The sequence below is a fragment of the Drosophila willistoni genome, unplaced genomic scaffold (genome assembly GCF_018902025.1).
Source record: "Drosophila willistoni isolate 14030-0811.24 unplaced genomic scaffold, UCI_dwil_1.1 Seg145, whole genome shotgun sequence".
NCBI classification, from domain to species: domain Eukaryota; kingdom Metazoa; phylum Arthropoda; class Insecta; order Diptera; family Drosophilidae; genus Drosophila; species Drosophila willistoni.
In genome coordinates, this window is record NW_025814103.1 from 615,606 (window position 1) to 631,881 (window position 16,276).

A 16,276-nucleotide genomic window follows, 5' to 3' on the forward strand; every position below is an offset into this window, starting at 1 on the left:
CATGATCGTGCACTTTGAAAATGGCAACTTTGAAGGAGAGCGTTTTAAAGTTTTATACACCTGCGTTCAACTGCCCATAACTTCAGAACGCACTATTCTTGAGATGTTCTGCATTCAGGAAAAAAATTAAAACCAAAAATGTCAATACTATACCCCTTAATATATTCGTTTAGTTTAATTTGACCAGAATTATACAAGAGCATGCCCATGTAAAATGTAATGTCATTTACACTTTTTATCACAATATGTACATATATGCTTTTTTAAACCAAATTTTAACTCTTAACAATTTTTAAATCCACAAATTTTTTTTTTTTATTTTTTTTTTTCATAATCCATTTTTGTTTTTTTTGGTTTTAGTAATTTTAAATTCCGAAAGAACCCGTTTTTTTTCCCCTGGGACCGGCATCCAAAAAACTTGTGCAAAATCACGGGCCCTTTTTTTGTAATTTTTTTTTATAAATGTCCCCGTCAAGGTTTTTTACCGGAAACATGGTTTTAAACACTCCGAGTTCGCGGACGGTTCCCCCCCCCTCCCCTGTTTTTTAAACCCTCCCTCTTTGTTTTTTAAATTTTTTTTTTGTAATTTTTTTTTTTTTTAAATTTTTTTTAAAAAATTTTTTTTCAAAGCTTATTTAAAATTTAACTTTATTTTATTTTTAATAACAAAATTTACAAGCTTAAAATATTTTAATAAAAAAAAAATATGAAATAAAATTTTTTCCGGTTTTGTTTAAAATTCCTCCCAAGTTTTTTTTGGGAGGTTTTTTATTTATTTTTGAGCAAATTTCCAAAATGTATTGGAACCCCAAAATTTCTCCCTCGAAAAAAGTCCCTTTTTTTTTTTTCCGCTTTTTCGTTGGGGTAATATCCCCTTTTTTGTTTTTCCCAAAAACAAAATGGCCTCCAATGGAAAGATTTGGAAATGCCAAGATTATCCCTCAAGTTAATTCCAATCTTATAAAAATTCCCCAACCACAACCAAGTTTCATTAAAATGTTTTTGGGTTTTTTTTTTTTTCCCCCATAAGTTTTTTTTTCAGAAGAAAAATTTTGCAAGTTATTTTTTAAATGAACCAAACCAATAAAATTTTCCCCAAATTCAACAAAATGTGCCAAAATAAAATAGTAATAGATTTTTTCCCAAACGGGGCCCCAAAACTAGCTTTCCCAAAAACCACAACGGGCCTTTTTGCCAAATGGAAAAGATTCAAATGAACCAAAAGAATGAAATTTCCCCTTTTTGAACGTGAACCTATTTTTTTCCCCCCCCCCCCTAGGGGTGGGGGGTTTTGTGGAAAAAAGCCGTCCCATTTTAACCCAATAAGCGGTTAACGTTTTTTTTCGAAAGAAAAAAAAATGCCAAAAAATAAATTTGTAAAAAAAACGGGGTACCTTCCGGGTAAAAAAAATTTTTTTCCCTTTTTTTAAATATAGGCGGACGTTTTTTTTTATGAAACGAAAATAACTTAAATTGCCGCCCAAAGTTTAAAAAAAAAAAAAAACGGGTTTTCACAAGATGGGGCTTTCCTACGACCACCAAAGGACAAAAGCCCCCCCGTTACCGGCCGGGCGAGCCCCCAAAGCAGAAATAACTTGCGCCCACCTTCCCCCCCACCCCCGACCCGACCCCGTAGGGGGTTGGGCAAAAAGCCCCCGTAATACGCACAAACGGGCACGAATGCGCCGTTGGACCCCCAAAATTCAACAAATTAAGAAAAAGATCCAGAAACAAACACAAAAATTAATACCCTTATAAAATAAAGCTTTTTAATTCTATTTAAAATTTTAAATGGAAAAAATTAAGGAAAAAAAAAATTAAAAGAAAAATGTTTTTTTTTAAGCAATAAAAAATTACAAATAAGAAACTCTGAAGCCGATTTTAAAAAACAGGGGGAAATAAGAAGAAATTGGGTAAAATTCAAGGAAAAGCAAGAGCGACCCCAATAAAAAGGATTCCCATGCCAAATAGCGAAATAGTTTAAGAAGAAAACAACGAACTAAGGGATAAAGGGGTTTAAATTTAAAAAGGATTGGTCTTTTACGTTTCCCGTCCTACATGGTAAAACGCCCGACCAAGAATTTTTCCCAAACCCTGGAAAAGCTAATAACTCAGGGCCCCCCCCGAGTCGAAAATAATATCCACCCCTAATTCTTTTTAGGAAAGCTTTTGTGGGGCATTAAAAGAAAAAATGACAAACCAAAGCCATAAATTCCCTACGGGTTTAGTTTTTTTTTTTTTTTTTTTTTAGGGGGACGGAAGGTTTTTAAAATCAAAAAAGAGAAAAGTTCCCTAAACTAGAAATAACGAAAGGGAAAAAAAAAAATTGGACAATTGGGGGCGGGATCCCAAAAGCTTTTAAAAAGCCACGAAGGCAATAGCAAAGAAACCTGCTTGTTTGGAAAACGGAATTTTTCTAAGTCCCACTAAAATCTGGTTGGGGCGAAAACCTCCCCATAAAATTTGAAAGGTTTGAAAACCAAAATTGCGAAGAATCCCTAATACTCCCCTAAAAAATAGGGACCCAGGAAAACAAGCGAAAAAAAGTTAAAAAAAGAAAAAAACTTTTTTAAAAGTTTTGTAATAAGGGGTTCCCCCCCCCATCCCCAAAATTTTCCTTTTTGGACCCATTTTTTTTTTAACTGAATAAAACCCAAGGGACCCACTCAAATGCCTTTGCGACCCCGTGGGGGGTGGGGGAAAAAAAATATGGGTTGTTTTTTTAAAAATTTAAACTTTAAAAAAATGGTCCCCCAAAATTAAGGGTTTTTAAACCGGCCCCCCCAAAATCAAAATTCAATTATTTATTTTTTAAGACGGTTCCTTAAAGGGCCCCCTGTTTTGTTTTTTAGGAAAAAAAAAATTAAATAAGTTGGGGAAACACCAGTTTTTTTTTTTTGAGGGAGAGTTTACGAAAAAAGTTCATTACACTTTTCAACAATTTATGGTTAGTTGTTTAAAGATTTTTTTTTTTAACTAGATTTTTTAAAACCTTGGCAAAAAAAAAAAACCAAAGGAAATTTATTTGGAAAAGTTTTTTTTTTAAGAATCAGCTTTTGTTTAAAAAAGCCCGACAACCTAAAAAATTGAATCTTGGGGTAATCTTTTATAAAGTTAAAGACCAACGGGCCCCTTTTTTTTTGAAACAAAATTCCGTCAGGCATAACAATAAGAAACCTACGCCGAAAAAATGAAACAAAATGAAAACTGAAAATGGGAAAAAGGGATCGTTAATAAAATAGTGGGGTGGAAAAAGAGCAAGAAGGGGCCCCGAAAGATGTGGAAAAACTACTTTGAAAAAAGGTTTTACACCAGAAAAGTCCACTGAAATGGAAACAAAACGGGAAAAAAAAAGAAGACCTTAAAAAAAAGTAACCTTTTCTGGTTTTTTTTTTTCTTATTTTTGTTTTTTTTAAAACTATTCTCGAAAAACCCAAAAAAAAAGGGGGAAAAAGGGGTTTTTTGGGGGAAAACCAAAATGTCCCCCCCCCCCCCCCGGCCCCTTTTCAAAGCTTTTTTTTTTTTTTTAGAAAAGTAATGGGTAAAATAAAAAAATAATGATTTAACGGAAATCCAAAAGAGGCTTTGCTGAAAGTCAAAAGTGGGTAAATAAATGAAACTAATCAGTTTTTTTGTTTAACCAAAAATTTTTTTTTTTTTGAACCCCTTTTGATTTTAATTTAATTTTGAAAAATGTTAAAATTTTCAAAAAAAAAGGTTTAGTTTTTTTTTGTTTGTAGATTCTACGTTTTTCCCACAAACCCCAATATGTTTTTTTGGGGAAAAAGAATTGGGCGGGAACAATAATTGAGCTGCCAAAAAAAAAAATGGTTTTTTTTTGGCCAAAAATTGGAAGAAGTTTTTTAAAATTAATTTTTTCCCCCTCAAAAAAAAAAAAGCTTTTTTCCCCCGGAATAGCGGAATTTTTTGTTTTTTTGAAAAAAAAGATACCCCCTTAAAAAAATAGGTTTTTTTTAAGCAGCTTCGAGACTTTTTTTTTGCCCAATTTTTTTTTTTTTTTTATGGCAAGACGGATAATAAAATACCGACTTTCCCCTTCAAAGAATAATGAATGGAAAAAGAGGAAGATTTTTCTACAAGAAACCCCAAATAAGAAAAAAACAAAATTTTTTTTTAAGAATGGGGTTTTTTTAAACATAAAATGGGCCCCGTTTTTTTTGCAAAACAGTAACCTGAAAAAGTAATACTCGGGTACGTCCCCTGGCCCCGGATCATAAAACCAAGGTTTTTTAACCTTATTTAAAAGTTCGGTTAAAAAAGAATTGAAACTTTCAATCCAAATCAACCCTGGGGATTTGAAAATGCCAAATTAGCCCTTTTTTTTTTTTTATATTTAAATTGGATAAGGAATTTTCGGAACCATTTGGGGCCTATTCGAATATTCCCCCCGCTTATGAAAAGGGAAAATTAAAAAGTTTTTTTGGTTTTTTTTGGGGAAAAAAAACTTCGCAAACATAATCGGCCCCCCCCAATTTTGGGGCCTGATCAGTGGGGCCTCCCGCCCTTTTTTTTTTTTTTTTTTTAAAATTTTGAAAAAAGACAAAAAAAGAATTTTGGGGTGGCACAGAGGTTTTCTTAAACGTTTAGAATTTAAACCCAAAATTAAATAACAAATTTGGGTTTTTAGGGTCCAGAAAAAGAAAACTTTGAAGCCCCTTTTTAAACAACCGGATTTGAAAGATAATTCTTATAGCCAATTTTGTGGGGGTTTAAATTTAAGCAAATCAAAAAACATGGGAAAAATTTTGAAACGAGCGGGGACCCCTGTATACAAGAGCAAAAAAAATAAAAGTCCTGAAAAATGGAAAAAACGAGACGTTTTTTGTTTTTTTTTTTTTTGGGAAACTTTCCCTTTTATAATTTATATGTTCCCCCCCCCTTTTCCAACATTTTTTTCAAATTGTGGGAATGATTTTAGCTTTTCGCGAAGACGGAACCGAGAGGAAGGGATTGCTTTGTGTATGTTTTTTTTTTTTAAAGCCGCCCCCTTCCCCCAAAAGCCCCTACTAAAGTAGGGCAAAAACAGAAATATCTAAGAGAGTGAAAAATTCAGAAGTTAATCATAAGAACAAACGAAAACCAAAGCGCCCCGCCCGTTTCCCCTACATTCACTTTAACAATTGGGTACAGATAAAGAGGAGAAACCAAAATCGGGGTAGTAAAGCCCAATGTTTTTTTTCATTTAAGGCTTTTGGCAAAAAGTTTTCAAAGAGTTCCCCCCCTTTTAAACGAAAAGCAACCTAAGTTTTAGTGGTTAACCGTGTTTCCCAAAAATTTTGGAAACCAAGTAAAAAAAAAATGGTGAAAGCAAACGGAGCCCAAAATCAAATTTTTTTTGTAAAATTTTAAGTGTTTTAGGAAAAAATTGAAAAAATGTTTTTTATTGTCTTCCTGGAAAGAACCAATGGGTTCGAAAATCCCTCTTAGGAAAAAAAAACTTCAAACAAAATAAGAAAAGAATTCCAAAATTTTAAAAAAATAAGATCCTTTTAACGAAATTTTTTTCCCCCATTAAAAGAAAAATTTAAGAACAAGAGGAATTTTTTGACCTTTTTGGGGATAAAAGATTAAGCCCACGCTCTATAAGAAAGCACCAAATTCATAAAGTCCACAAATAAGAAAAAAAAAATGTTGGCACAAAAGAGGCGCAGCCATATCAACCGTTGGGGTAGATTTCAAATCTGTTTTTTAGTAGGACCCATGCCCCTAAAGCCCCGGGGTAACAATTTACAAAATCCAACCACATACCAAACTAATTTTGAAAGCCAGTGGAGGTTCCTTTTTTGGAAACTCCCTTCCGGAAACTAAATGAAGAGTGGAAAAGAGAACCCAAACTTTGAATTACCTCCCTACTAAAATGATTTAAATATACGCCAAACCAATTGTTCCCCCCCCCCTTGCAAATGGTGGAAAAAAATAATAGGAAAAGTTTAATGAAAGCAAAAAAATTTTTAAAAAAAAGATTTAAAATTTTACTTTAAACAACACGACCCCCAAAACTGGCAAATCTCCGCCTGGGTAACTTAAAAAAGAAAAAATTGGGGGAAAGAATCATTTTTGGGTTTTCAGAAATTGATAAAGGCCCCAAAAAGCAAAAAAAAATTCCAACAGTACTAATCAGAACGCCAAACCAAAACCCTTAAAAAAATGCGAAGAAAATTCCCGAGTCAAACACGGGGTCCCCCCTTGAAAATAGAAAAAGTTTTTTTTTTGTGGAAAAACACAACCGGATGCCATAGCCCAGAATATTCAGGTTTTCTTTAGCCACGTTCCCCTCTTGTGAAAAAGCCTTTGAAATTGTTAAGAATTGGCATCCAAAAAAAAGAAAGAACCTAATCCCACATACATAAACGAGAATTAAAAGGAAAGTTTTAAAGATTTCAGTTCAACTACTAACGTTGTTTCCCTTTTGGTTAAAACCAAGGTTTTTTTTTAAAGGGGACGCTCTGTAGAGAAGCGCTTAGAGAGTTGTGCGATTCTTACGTTTTTTGACCACAACAACCAAAGCAAGGATTGCTGGATGTGGGGTCAATGGAATAGTAAATTAAGTTTTTTTTTTTATTTTTTTGAGTTTTTTGTTTGTGGGTAGGCATAAGCGAAATTCCGGTATTGGCCCGGACCTTTTTTTTTCTTTTTTTTTTTTTTACCAGTACATATTCCCTTTAAAAAACTTATTTTTAATTTAAATGGGAGTTATTTTTTGGCCGAAAAATCTTCCTTCAGAAACCATATAAGTGGGGGTCCCGAAAGAGAAATTTATTGGCCAAGAAAACACTAAATTTTTTTAAAAAGGAAAAAACGAAAAAATGTTCCCCCCGAGAATAAGAAAAAAATTTTAAACTTTTCTCTCCAAACCCGGCCAAATATTTTTCCCGCGAAGAACGTTTTTAACTCTTTTTTTCCTTTCCGCCCGTAAATATTAGGCCGTAATTTTTAAACATCAGAAATCAAGATGGTGACCAACGAGGGGGGGGTCCGCTAGCCGACCCCTAGAAAACCCAAATTATAATTGTTTTTATCTTATTTTGGTGGAGTAAAAATGCCGCCCAAACGAAAGAAGGGGCCACGCGAGCGGGTCCCCCCGAAGCTACGGTCCCAAAGACCCCTGCCAAAGCAAGAGTAAAAAGAGACGTTTTTTTTGGGGGACAAGTTCCCACCACTGCAAAAAAAAAAGCAAAGTCACTTGTTTAAAACAGGGCCCCTTCGTACCTCTTTTAAGAAACCTATCCTGCAAGTTTTTCCCCATTTGGAATGGGGTTTAATTTGGGCCCCAGAGACCCCACAATCCGAACAATTAAACAAAAATAGCAAAAAATCCGCCAGGTTTTTTTTATTTTTTAGTTTACAAAGAAGATCCCATTTCCCCAGTTTGAATTACAACCGGTATTCAAATTACTAATGAAGCAAAAAAATTTACCACGAACTCATCCGGGGGCTTCCTTTTTAAAAAAACGCATAAATCAATTCTTGGCTGGGTAAAAAAGTGAGGAAAAGGGTGGACCCGGTGCATGGGAAAGAAACCGGGTCCGGGGAACGATAAAAGAAAATGACCGCCCTGGGGGCGGGGATCTACAGATACAAAGAAACACCCCAAAGGGAAACTGTTTCCCTTTTTTTACGTTTTTTTTCCGGGAAAAAGGACCCCTCATTCCAAATAAGGCGGAAATTAACCTTTTACTGACTGAAAGTCTTCCACGCAAAAAAGGTAAACTCCCCCACCGACTTGGAGTTTTTCTTTTTTATTTAAAACCTCCCCTTTTGCCCCTTAAAAAAGTGGGGTCCAAAAAAAACTTATCCCTTTTCTTAGTCCCCCCCCCCCCCCCCCCCCGCCTTTCAAATAGAAAGAAAGCCCGCAAATCTCATTTACTTTCCCAAAGAACCCTCACCCCGGCAAAAAGGCCGATTCCACAATCCCATATTTATTTTTTTTTTTAAGCCAACCACCCCCTTTTATTTAAAAAGCAAAAAATAGACCCTCCCTTGAAAAATTTCTTTTGGCCCATGTTTGGTTAAAACCGCAACAAACTTATTAAAACGTGAAAACGCAAAAAAAAAAATTTGTACCCCCCCAAGTACACCAACAAAGAAATTAATAAAATCATGGGAAAAAGTTCCAAAACCGCAAAATTTTAAATGTTGGCCGAAAATATCCTTTAAGAAAATTGCAATTTATTTTTTTTTTGGAGGCAGAACCCAAAACCATTTTGTTTTTTTTTGATCAAAAAGTTTTTTTAAAATTTTAATTACAAAGAGGGAAATACAAAAAAAAATAAAAATTTCTTAAAAAAAGGTAAAAATCTGTGGTATAAGAAAAAATAAATACTGGGAAACCAGGTATTCTCCTGAAACAACAAAGGGTTTAAAATGTGCAGAGTAGGCCTTTTCAAACAAAACTTTAAAAGAATAAAAAAGAAAAGTGGAAGAACATACACGAACCAAAAAAGCAAAACACCGTATCACAGATTTCCCCCCCGCGGGGGGGGGTAGGGCAAAAAAAGAACCGAAAGAGGCCGGAAAAAAAAAATTTCAATCAAAGAAAATAGGAAAAGAAAAGCGGGGAAAGAAAAAAAAGCGACGTCCCAAACCCATTTTGGAAAACCACAAAATGCAAACAAACATTTTTGTAAACGCAAAAGAAGCGGCCGAGAAAGTTTAGTTTTTTTTTTTTTTTTTTAAATCAGAGATGACAAAACGCAAAAAAAAGAAGATAAAACAAAAACAACAACACCGCCTAATGGCCCAAGTTAAAATTTGTTTTTGTAAAGTTTTTTTTTTTGATTTTATTTTAAATTTTAAAACCCAAAAAAAAAACGACAGCAAAAAAAGAAATTTTCCCCGCGAAATTTGAAAAATAAAAATTCGGAAATTTTGTTTTTTTGGGTTAAAAATTTTGGGTTATTAAATTAAAAACCGATTTAATTTTTTTAAGAAGTTTATATAAAGAGTAAAAAATTTTAATCGCGGAAATAAAAAAAATAAAAAAAGGTTTTTGGAATAAGCGCAAAAAAAAAACACGTCGGGGTCCCCTTCTTTTGCAAAACGAGTTTTGGGGAAAAAGGTTAAAATAACTTATCAAAAAGTATATATAAAGTTAATTATATTTTTTTTTTTTTTTCCCCTTTTTAGCCAAAAGCAAATTCGCCCCGGATTCAATTCCTTTCTTTCCCCTTTTCCTTTTTTTACTTAAATTTCGATCCACAACTAAAATTTTGGGTGGTTGAAAAAATGGGCTTTTGACCTTTTTGTTTTTTGGGGGCAAAAAAAAAACTAGCCTTTTCAAACAACAATGGCCTTGTCAAATTGGAAAGATTGTTGAAAATGCCAAAAGAATTCAATGGGAAGTTTTTTTCCCCCTTTTTTTTTTTTCCAATATGGTTTTTTTTTTTTTTTTTTTGGTCCAGATAAGTTCCCCCCCAATAAACCCCCCCAATAGCGTAAACGTTTTTTTTGTTTCTTCGAGAAAATTTTGTCAAAAAAAAAATTGTGGGGGCAAGGGGTAACCGGTTTTTTTTTTTTTTTTGCCGGCGGGGAGAAATTGGTTTTTTTTGCCCTGCCGTGTAAAAGTGGTTTTTGTGAAACGTTTTTTTAAAAACATTCAAAATTTAAAAAATCTTTTTCAATTTTTTAAATTTTGGCCCAAAAGAGGAAATTAATGGGGAACCTGGGTTTTTTCCCAATTAAAATCAAAAAAAAAAATCATGGGGCCGAAAAAAATTTTATTTAAGACAAAACCTTTCCCCCCCAGAATTAACTTTTTTTAAAATTTAAAAAAATTCCCCCAAAAATTCGAACCTCAAAAAAAAAAAGAGTTTTTTTTTTTTTTTTCCGAATGACCACTCTAAATTATCGATTAGCCAAAAGTAATCGATAAATAAAATGGGCTTTTTCGAAAAATAAATTTGCAAGCAATGGGGAGTTTGGGGTTGGCAGCTTCCTTTTTTCCAACAACAAAAAATCCGAAAAAGACCAACCACGGAAAAAAAAGAATTGAAACTTTAAAAAAATTTTTTTTTCCAAAAGCCCTGCGTGAAGTATTTTTTTTTTTTTGTTTTTAAATAACGCCTTTTGCCAAAAAAGGGTAAAAAAAAATTATTAAAAATTTTTTTGTCCAGAAAAAGTGGGGTTGCCCAAAATAAAACGCAAAAAATAAGAAGGAAGAGGGGCATCCCTTCCGACCCAATAATAAGTTGTATATTATAATTTTCCTTTTGATCAGCAATGGGACGAGGACCGGAGTTTTTTTCAAAAAATATAGCCAAAATGTCACCCCCCCACCGTCGTCCCCCCGTCACCGTTTTTCCACCCGTCCGTCCACCGTCATTGTCACGGTCCTGTCCACCACGTTATATACGATACCTGGATCTTCAAACGCAAACTCCTTTCCCTAGCCGTTAGAGGACTACGACGTTTGGACAACAAATTTCTTTTTTGCAAATATCGAAGGCCTTTTTGAGGTTATCTGCAGGACCGGTTTTTGGTTATACCCGGATTTTTCAGCGGAAAACATTTCGGGACCCCCCCCACTAAATTCACTCGGTAAAAAATAAGCTTTTTTTTCCCATACAATTTGGGGCAAAAAAGTCCACGAAAAACAGATGCCTTTTTTTTTTTCTCAAATATCCTTTTTCATTAAAAAATTTTTTTTTTTTCTGGAAGCTTATTGTCCGGGGTGAAAATTTTTAATATTGGTTGAAAAAAGTTTTTTTAAAATTACACAAAAACAATAATAAAAAACGAACCTTCCCTGCCAAAAAATTTTTTGAATTTTCCAAGGAAATTCCGGTTTTGGGGAAAACCCCCCTATATAATATAAGCTCCCAAAAATAAAGGAACGAAATTTCGGGGGTCCCCCGAAAAAACCAAGTTGGAAACTTTTTTGGTCCCAAATAACTTTCTGGTTTTAATTTTCTTTTTTAAAAGTTGGGGAAATTGCTTTTTCCCCCAAAATTAAAATATTTTTGTTTTTTTTTAAGTTTTTTTTTTTTAAATAAATAATCTTTAAAATTTAAAAAATTGGTATGGTGGGCCGAAAATTTTTTAAAAATAAAAAGGAATTCGGGGTTAAACTAAATATCATATAGCTTTACATAGGAAAAAACGCATCGGGTGGAAAAAAGTGGGGACTTTTTTGGGATTCCAAAATATCCGTCCCTTTATTTTGCTTTTAAATGGCCCCTAAAATGATTGGGGTTAAAGGCCCCGTTTTTTCTTTTCGAAAACAGCTTTTTTTTTTTTTTAGATAAAACGTTTTTTTTTTTTTTTCCCTTTCCCACTTTTTAATGGGGCTTTTTATAGTAAAAGGAAAAAAAGAAGGTTTTGTTAACCAAAAAAATTTGCAAAAAGGGTTATACAAAACTTTTGGAAACGCCGGGTTCCCTAAGTTAAAGCCCCGGCCCCCTCTTGGTTTTTGTTTTTTTTTTTTTTTTTTTTTTTTTTGTTTTTTTTTTTTTTTTTTTTTTTTTTTTTTTTGTTTTTTTTTTTTTTTTTTTGTTTTTTCCCAGGAAACGTGGGAACCCAATCGCCAAAAAACATCGGCCCCAAAAGGGGGCCCAGGGGCCAGGGGGGCCCCCCCCCAAGGCCACAGAAGGGGAGCCCACAAACAAAAACAAAAACGTAAATCCTCGAAAGACCGGAAGAAAAGGTGGCCAGGCCGCCTTCGGAAAAATTCAAAGAACAAAGGGTTCCCCCCCCGGGGCCCCCCCCGTTTCGGCCGGCCCCCCGTCCAACGAAAGTCTCCCCCCCCCCCTTTTTTCCCAAAAACGGTTTTTGGTGCCCAAAATAAGCAGCGAAAGAAAAGGAAAGGGGAACCCCGCGGCCCCCAAATAAACCGGGCCAAATCCAAAACCGCCACCACCCCCGAACCAATCCCCAAAGGCCGCCAACCAATCCGGGATAAGGCCCACGAATTCGGAAAGGCCAAACCCCAATTGGCCGGCCCAAACGGTTCCCCCCAACCTAAATGGGAGAATAACAAAAAAGAAAATAAAAATTCTACCAAGATATAAAAAAATTTTTAAAAATAATAAAATATCTTTTATGTGGGTTTTTTTTATTTTTTTTTTACAATTTTTTTTTTTTTTTTTTTTTTAAAGGTGGGGAGAAGGAAAGGAAAGGGTTTAAAGAAGCCCTTGGGCGGTCAGCTAAGCCTTTTTTTTTTTTTTTTTTTAACCGAGAAAACAAAATAGGCCCGGGTCATTGCCCCTAATGGGTATGTAAAGGCCCAACAATATGTACAATAATGGTGCATATAATATATAATGTAAACGGCAAGGGATTTTTGGGAAAAAATTTGCCCTCTTTTTAAAAATGCTTAACGGTCCCCGAAAGGTTTTTTTTTTTTTTTTTTTTTTTTTTTTGGGCTCTCGCTTACTGCCTTCTGATTTCCGAAGGGGCCCTTACGTTTTTTTTTTTTTGAAAATAGTCGGGGGGGGGTAAAAATGGGGCCCCTTTCCCCTTTTTCCTCAAAAAAAATGCCCCACAAGCAAACAAATAAAGGAAATTTCCTTTCTTTTTCGGTTGGGGCCAAAAAAAAAAAAAAAAAGTTTTTATTCTTTCCTTGTTTTGTTAATAATAAAGTTCCCCCCCCCAAAAATTTGAACGCCTCCAAGGCCTAAATCCAACACGTTTGGGCCCGGGGCAAAAATAAATTTGGGGGCGCTTTTTTCCCTCCCTTTTTTTTTTCTCGGCCCCCTTTGGGGGCTTTTTTTTAAAGGTTCTTGGGTTTTGGTTGGTGGGGGTTTGCTTGACTGCTTGTTATGGGGGATGGGTTTTTGGGGTTTTTTTTTAATTAGCAAAGTTTTTTGCTGTTGGGGCTTTAAAAAGCTTTTTAACTGCCTTTCCCTGGGGTCCCCTGTAAAAATTTTCCCCCCCAGCGTTTAACTTAAACAAATATTCTAAAAATTCACAAAAATCTTTTTCCCCCCCAATAATTTTTTTTTAAAAAAAGGTTTAAAAAACTTTAACCCTTTTTGCAATTATACAAAAAATTACCAAAACCTGGACCGGTTCCCCCCCCCCCCCCCCCTAAACACCCAAGGTCCCCCCCCCCCCCCCCCCCCCCGAGGCCCCACGGGGTTTTAACTGGACCGAGCTTAAAACAAAGCAAAAGGGAAAAACCCGAGAATTACGACTGGGGGAACGAAAAGCAAGGAACGGCGCCAAAGTAAAAAAATTTTTTAAAGCCTTTTTTTGGCCCCCCCTGGCCCTGGTTTTAATTTTTTCTTTTTTCTTAATTCGGATAATTGATTTTTTGAATTCCGAAGCAAAAGAGAACGCCCCCACCGTAAATTTTGGATTTATTCGCCCCCAAGCCAAATATTTCCCCCCCCCACAAGTTTTTTGGCCAAACAATTCCTTGAAAAAAATTAAAGGAATTCCGATCTTATTTCAATTTCCGCTGTTTTTTTTTTGTTTTTTAAAAAAGGCCGTACGGTTTTTTTGGCGGAAAAAAATGGTATCTCCAGGAAAAAAATGGCTTGATATGGGGCCTTTTGATAAGTTTTTTTCAATTTTCTTTTTTCCTTTTTTTTTTGTTTGCGGGCAACCCAAATTATTTCGCCAACGATCCCCCCAAAATCCGGAAATCGATTTTTTTTTTCCCCCGCCCCGTTTGTTTTTTGGCATTGTTTTTGGGCACTTTTGGATGTTTTTTTTTTTTTTAAAATTTATTTAAACAAAAAGTTTTGCCCCCCAATGTTTTTCCAAATTAAAGCCGGCGATCCCCCCCCTCGCCCACAGAATTTATTGGCGTCGGCTTTGGGTTTTTTGGCCCAAATTGCCCCAAGAAATTGAAAAAAAAAAGAGAGAGATCGAAAAAACCGAAGATCGATAGACCCCTAGAAGTGTCCCCCCCCCCCCCCCGTTTGGGGTATGGCAATTTGGAATTGGGGAAAAAACAGGGAATAATGGGAAAAAATTTGGTGGGGTTAAACAATAACCAAATGACAATATGTTAAAACAAATACAAACTTTTAAAATTTTTTGCCGGAAAATTTTTTCCTCATTATAAAAGTATTTTTTTTTTTTAAAAAAATAGTGGTTTTACTTTTGTTTTTTATTTTGTGGGGGTTGGGTTTTTCCTTTTTAAATGTTTTGGGGAATTTTTTTAAAGACGGAGATTAACTCGCTGCCAAAACAAAAATTTTTAAGATTTTTTCCTTTGGAAAACTGGGATTTGGGGGGTAAACTGGAAAATTGAACCCGAAAAACAATAGTCCCTTTCTAATCTAAACGACTTTTAAGAGTTGCGTTAAGCAGTTCAATTAGAAGCAAAAAATTTGTGGGAAAATTTGGGGTGGGGGGGACAAATTTTCTTTTTTGAATTATTCATTTTTCAAAAAATTAAATGTTTTTTACTTTGAAAATTCGCCCAAATTAGGTCTTCAAATTAGGGGGAACAACTTTTTTTTAAACTTTTCTTTTAATTATTAAAATGAAAAACGATTCAAGGGACATTTTTTTTTTTTTAACAGAAAATTTGAAAAATTACTTTTTTTTTAAAGGGGGTTGGGTTAAAAAATAGTTTTTTTTAAAATCTCGTGGGGGCAAAAATCCCGGTCATTAATTTAAAAGACTTTTTTTTTTTTTTTTTTAAATTCTTGGGCGGAATTAAAAACCGTATAGTCCCCCCCCCCCCTTTTTTCAGTTTTTCCCCAATTATTTTTTTTTTTGTTTTGGGCCCCGTTTGGGTGGGGATAAATAATAACAGATTTATAAAACCAAATTATGTGTGAAACAATTTTCATAAAATAAAAAATATTTTGGAAAAAAAATTGAAAAAATAGTGGAAGAAAAATATGGCCCAAGTCCCTTCAGGCGGGGAACCCTTTTTGGAAAAAAATTGAAAAGTGGTTCTTTTTTTTTTTTTTTTGCGGTGAAGACTCCCCGTAAACCTCGGTCCACAGACCCTCGGTCCATTTCCCGGGAAAAATGAAAAAAAATTTTCAAATTTGGCCAAAATTAGTTTTTTTTTTTTTAAAAGGAACAAAATTTCCCCTTTAGTTTTTTTTAACGCTTGTCGAAAATTTTTTTAAAATTTTTTGTTTTTTTTTTATTCTTTTTTTTTTTTCAATTTTTTTTAAAGGCAAAAACTTTGAAAAGTCCAAAAACGCCGATTTTTTCCCCCGCCCCAAAAAAAAAAAACCAAACAATTTATTTGTTTGTTGTTAAAAAATTCAAATAATTTTTTTATTTTTACAACAAAAAAAAAAAAACAGAATTTAGTGATAAGAAGTAAATTGATTTGGGCCAAAAATAAAAAAGTTTGTCAAAAACCGATTCGGTCCCCAGTTTAAAAAATATTTTTTTTTACAGAAAATTTCGTGTTTTTCCACACAAACTTTGGGAAAATGGCAAAAAATAAAAAAAACCTTTTTTTTATTTGGAAGGGAGAAAAAGCGGTTTTTTTTTTTTAAAAGTTTTTTTAATACACCTTTGCGTTTTCAAAACTTGCCCATAAACTTTTCAAAAAAGAACGCAAAACCTATTTCCCCCCCTTGAGAAATGTTTCTGCATTCCCAAGGAAAAAAAAAAATTAAAAACCCAAAAAAATTGTCCCCCAATACGCCATAATTAACCCCCTTTTAATATCTATTCCCCCCGTTTTTTTAGTTTTAAAATATTGACCCAAGAATTTTTTTTAAACAAGAGCAAAAAATGCCCAAAAATGGGGGTAAAAATATTAAATTGTCATTTTTTTAAAAACAACTTTTTTTTTTTTTTTCACAAATAAAAAAAATGTTAACATCTATCGAACTGCCCCCTTTTTTTTAAACCAAATTTTAAAAAACTTTCCTAATTTTTTTTTTGTTTAAAATTCCACAATTTTAATTTTCCAATATCATTTTTTTTTTGTTAGTAAAAATTTAATTTTCCGAAAAGACGTTTTTTTTCCTCTTGGACGCAATACCACTTGGTTTTGCAAAAAAATCCGGGGCCCCCTTTTTTTTTTTTGTAAAAATTGTTTTTTTTTTTTAAATAATGTTTTTTCCCCCGCAAGAGTTCCCAAGGGTTTAAAATCGCCGAACACCTGTGTTTTAAGCCCATTCGCGGAGTTATATAAAGCGACTGGGTTCCCCCCTTGTTTTAAATAAACCGGCCCCCCTCCCTTTTTGTTTTAATTTTTTTGGTTGTTATATTGTATTTTGTGGTTTTTTGTGTGTAGATTTTGGTGTTTTAATTTTTTTTTTTTTCAAGCCCTATTTTTTTAAAAAAAAATTAACGCTTTTTTTTTTTTTAAAACAAAATAAAAAAGGCC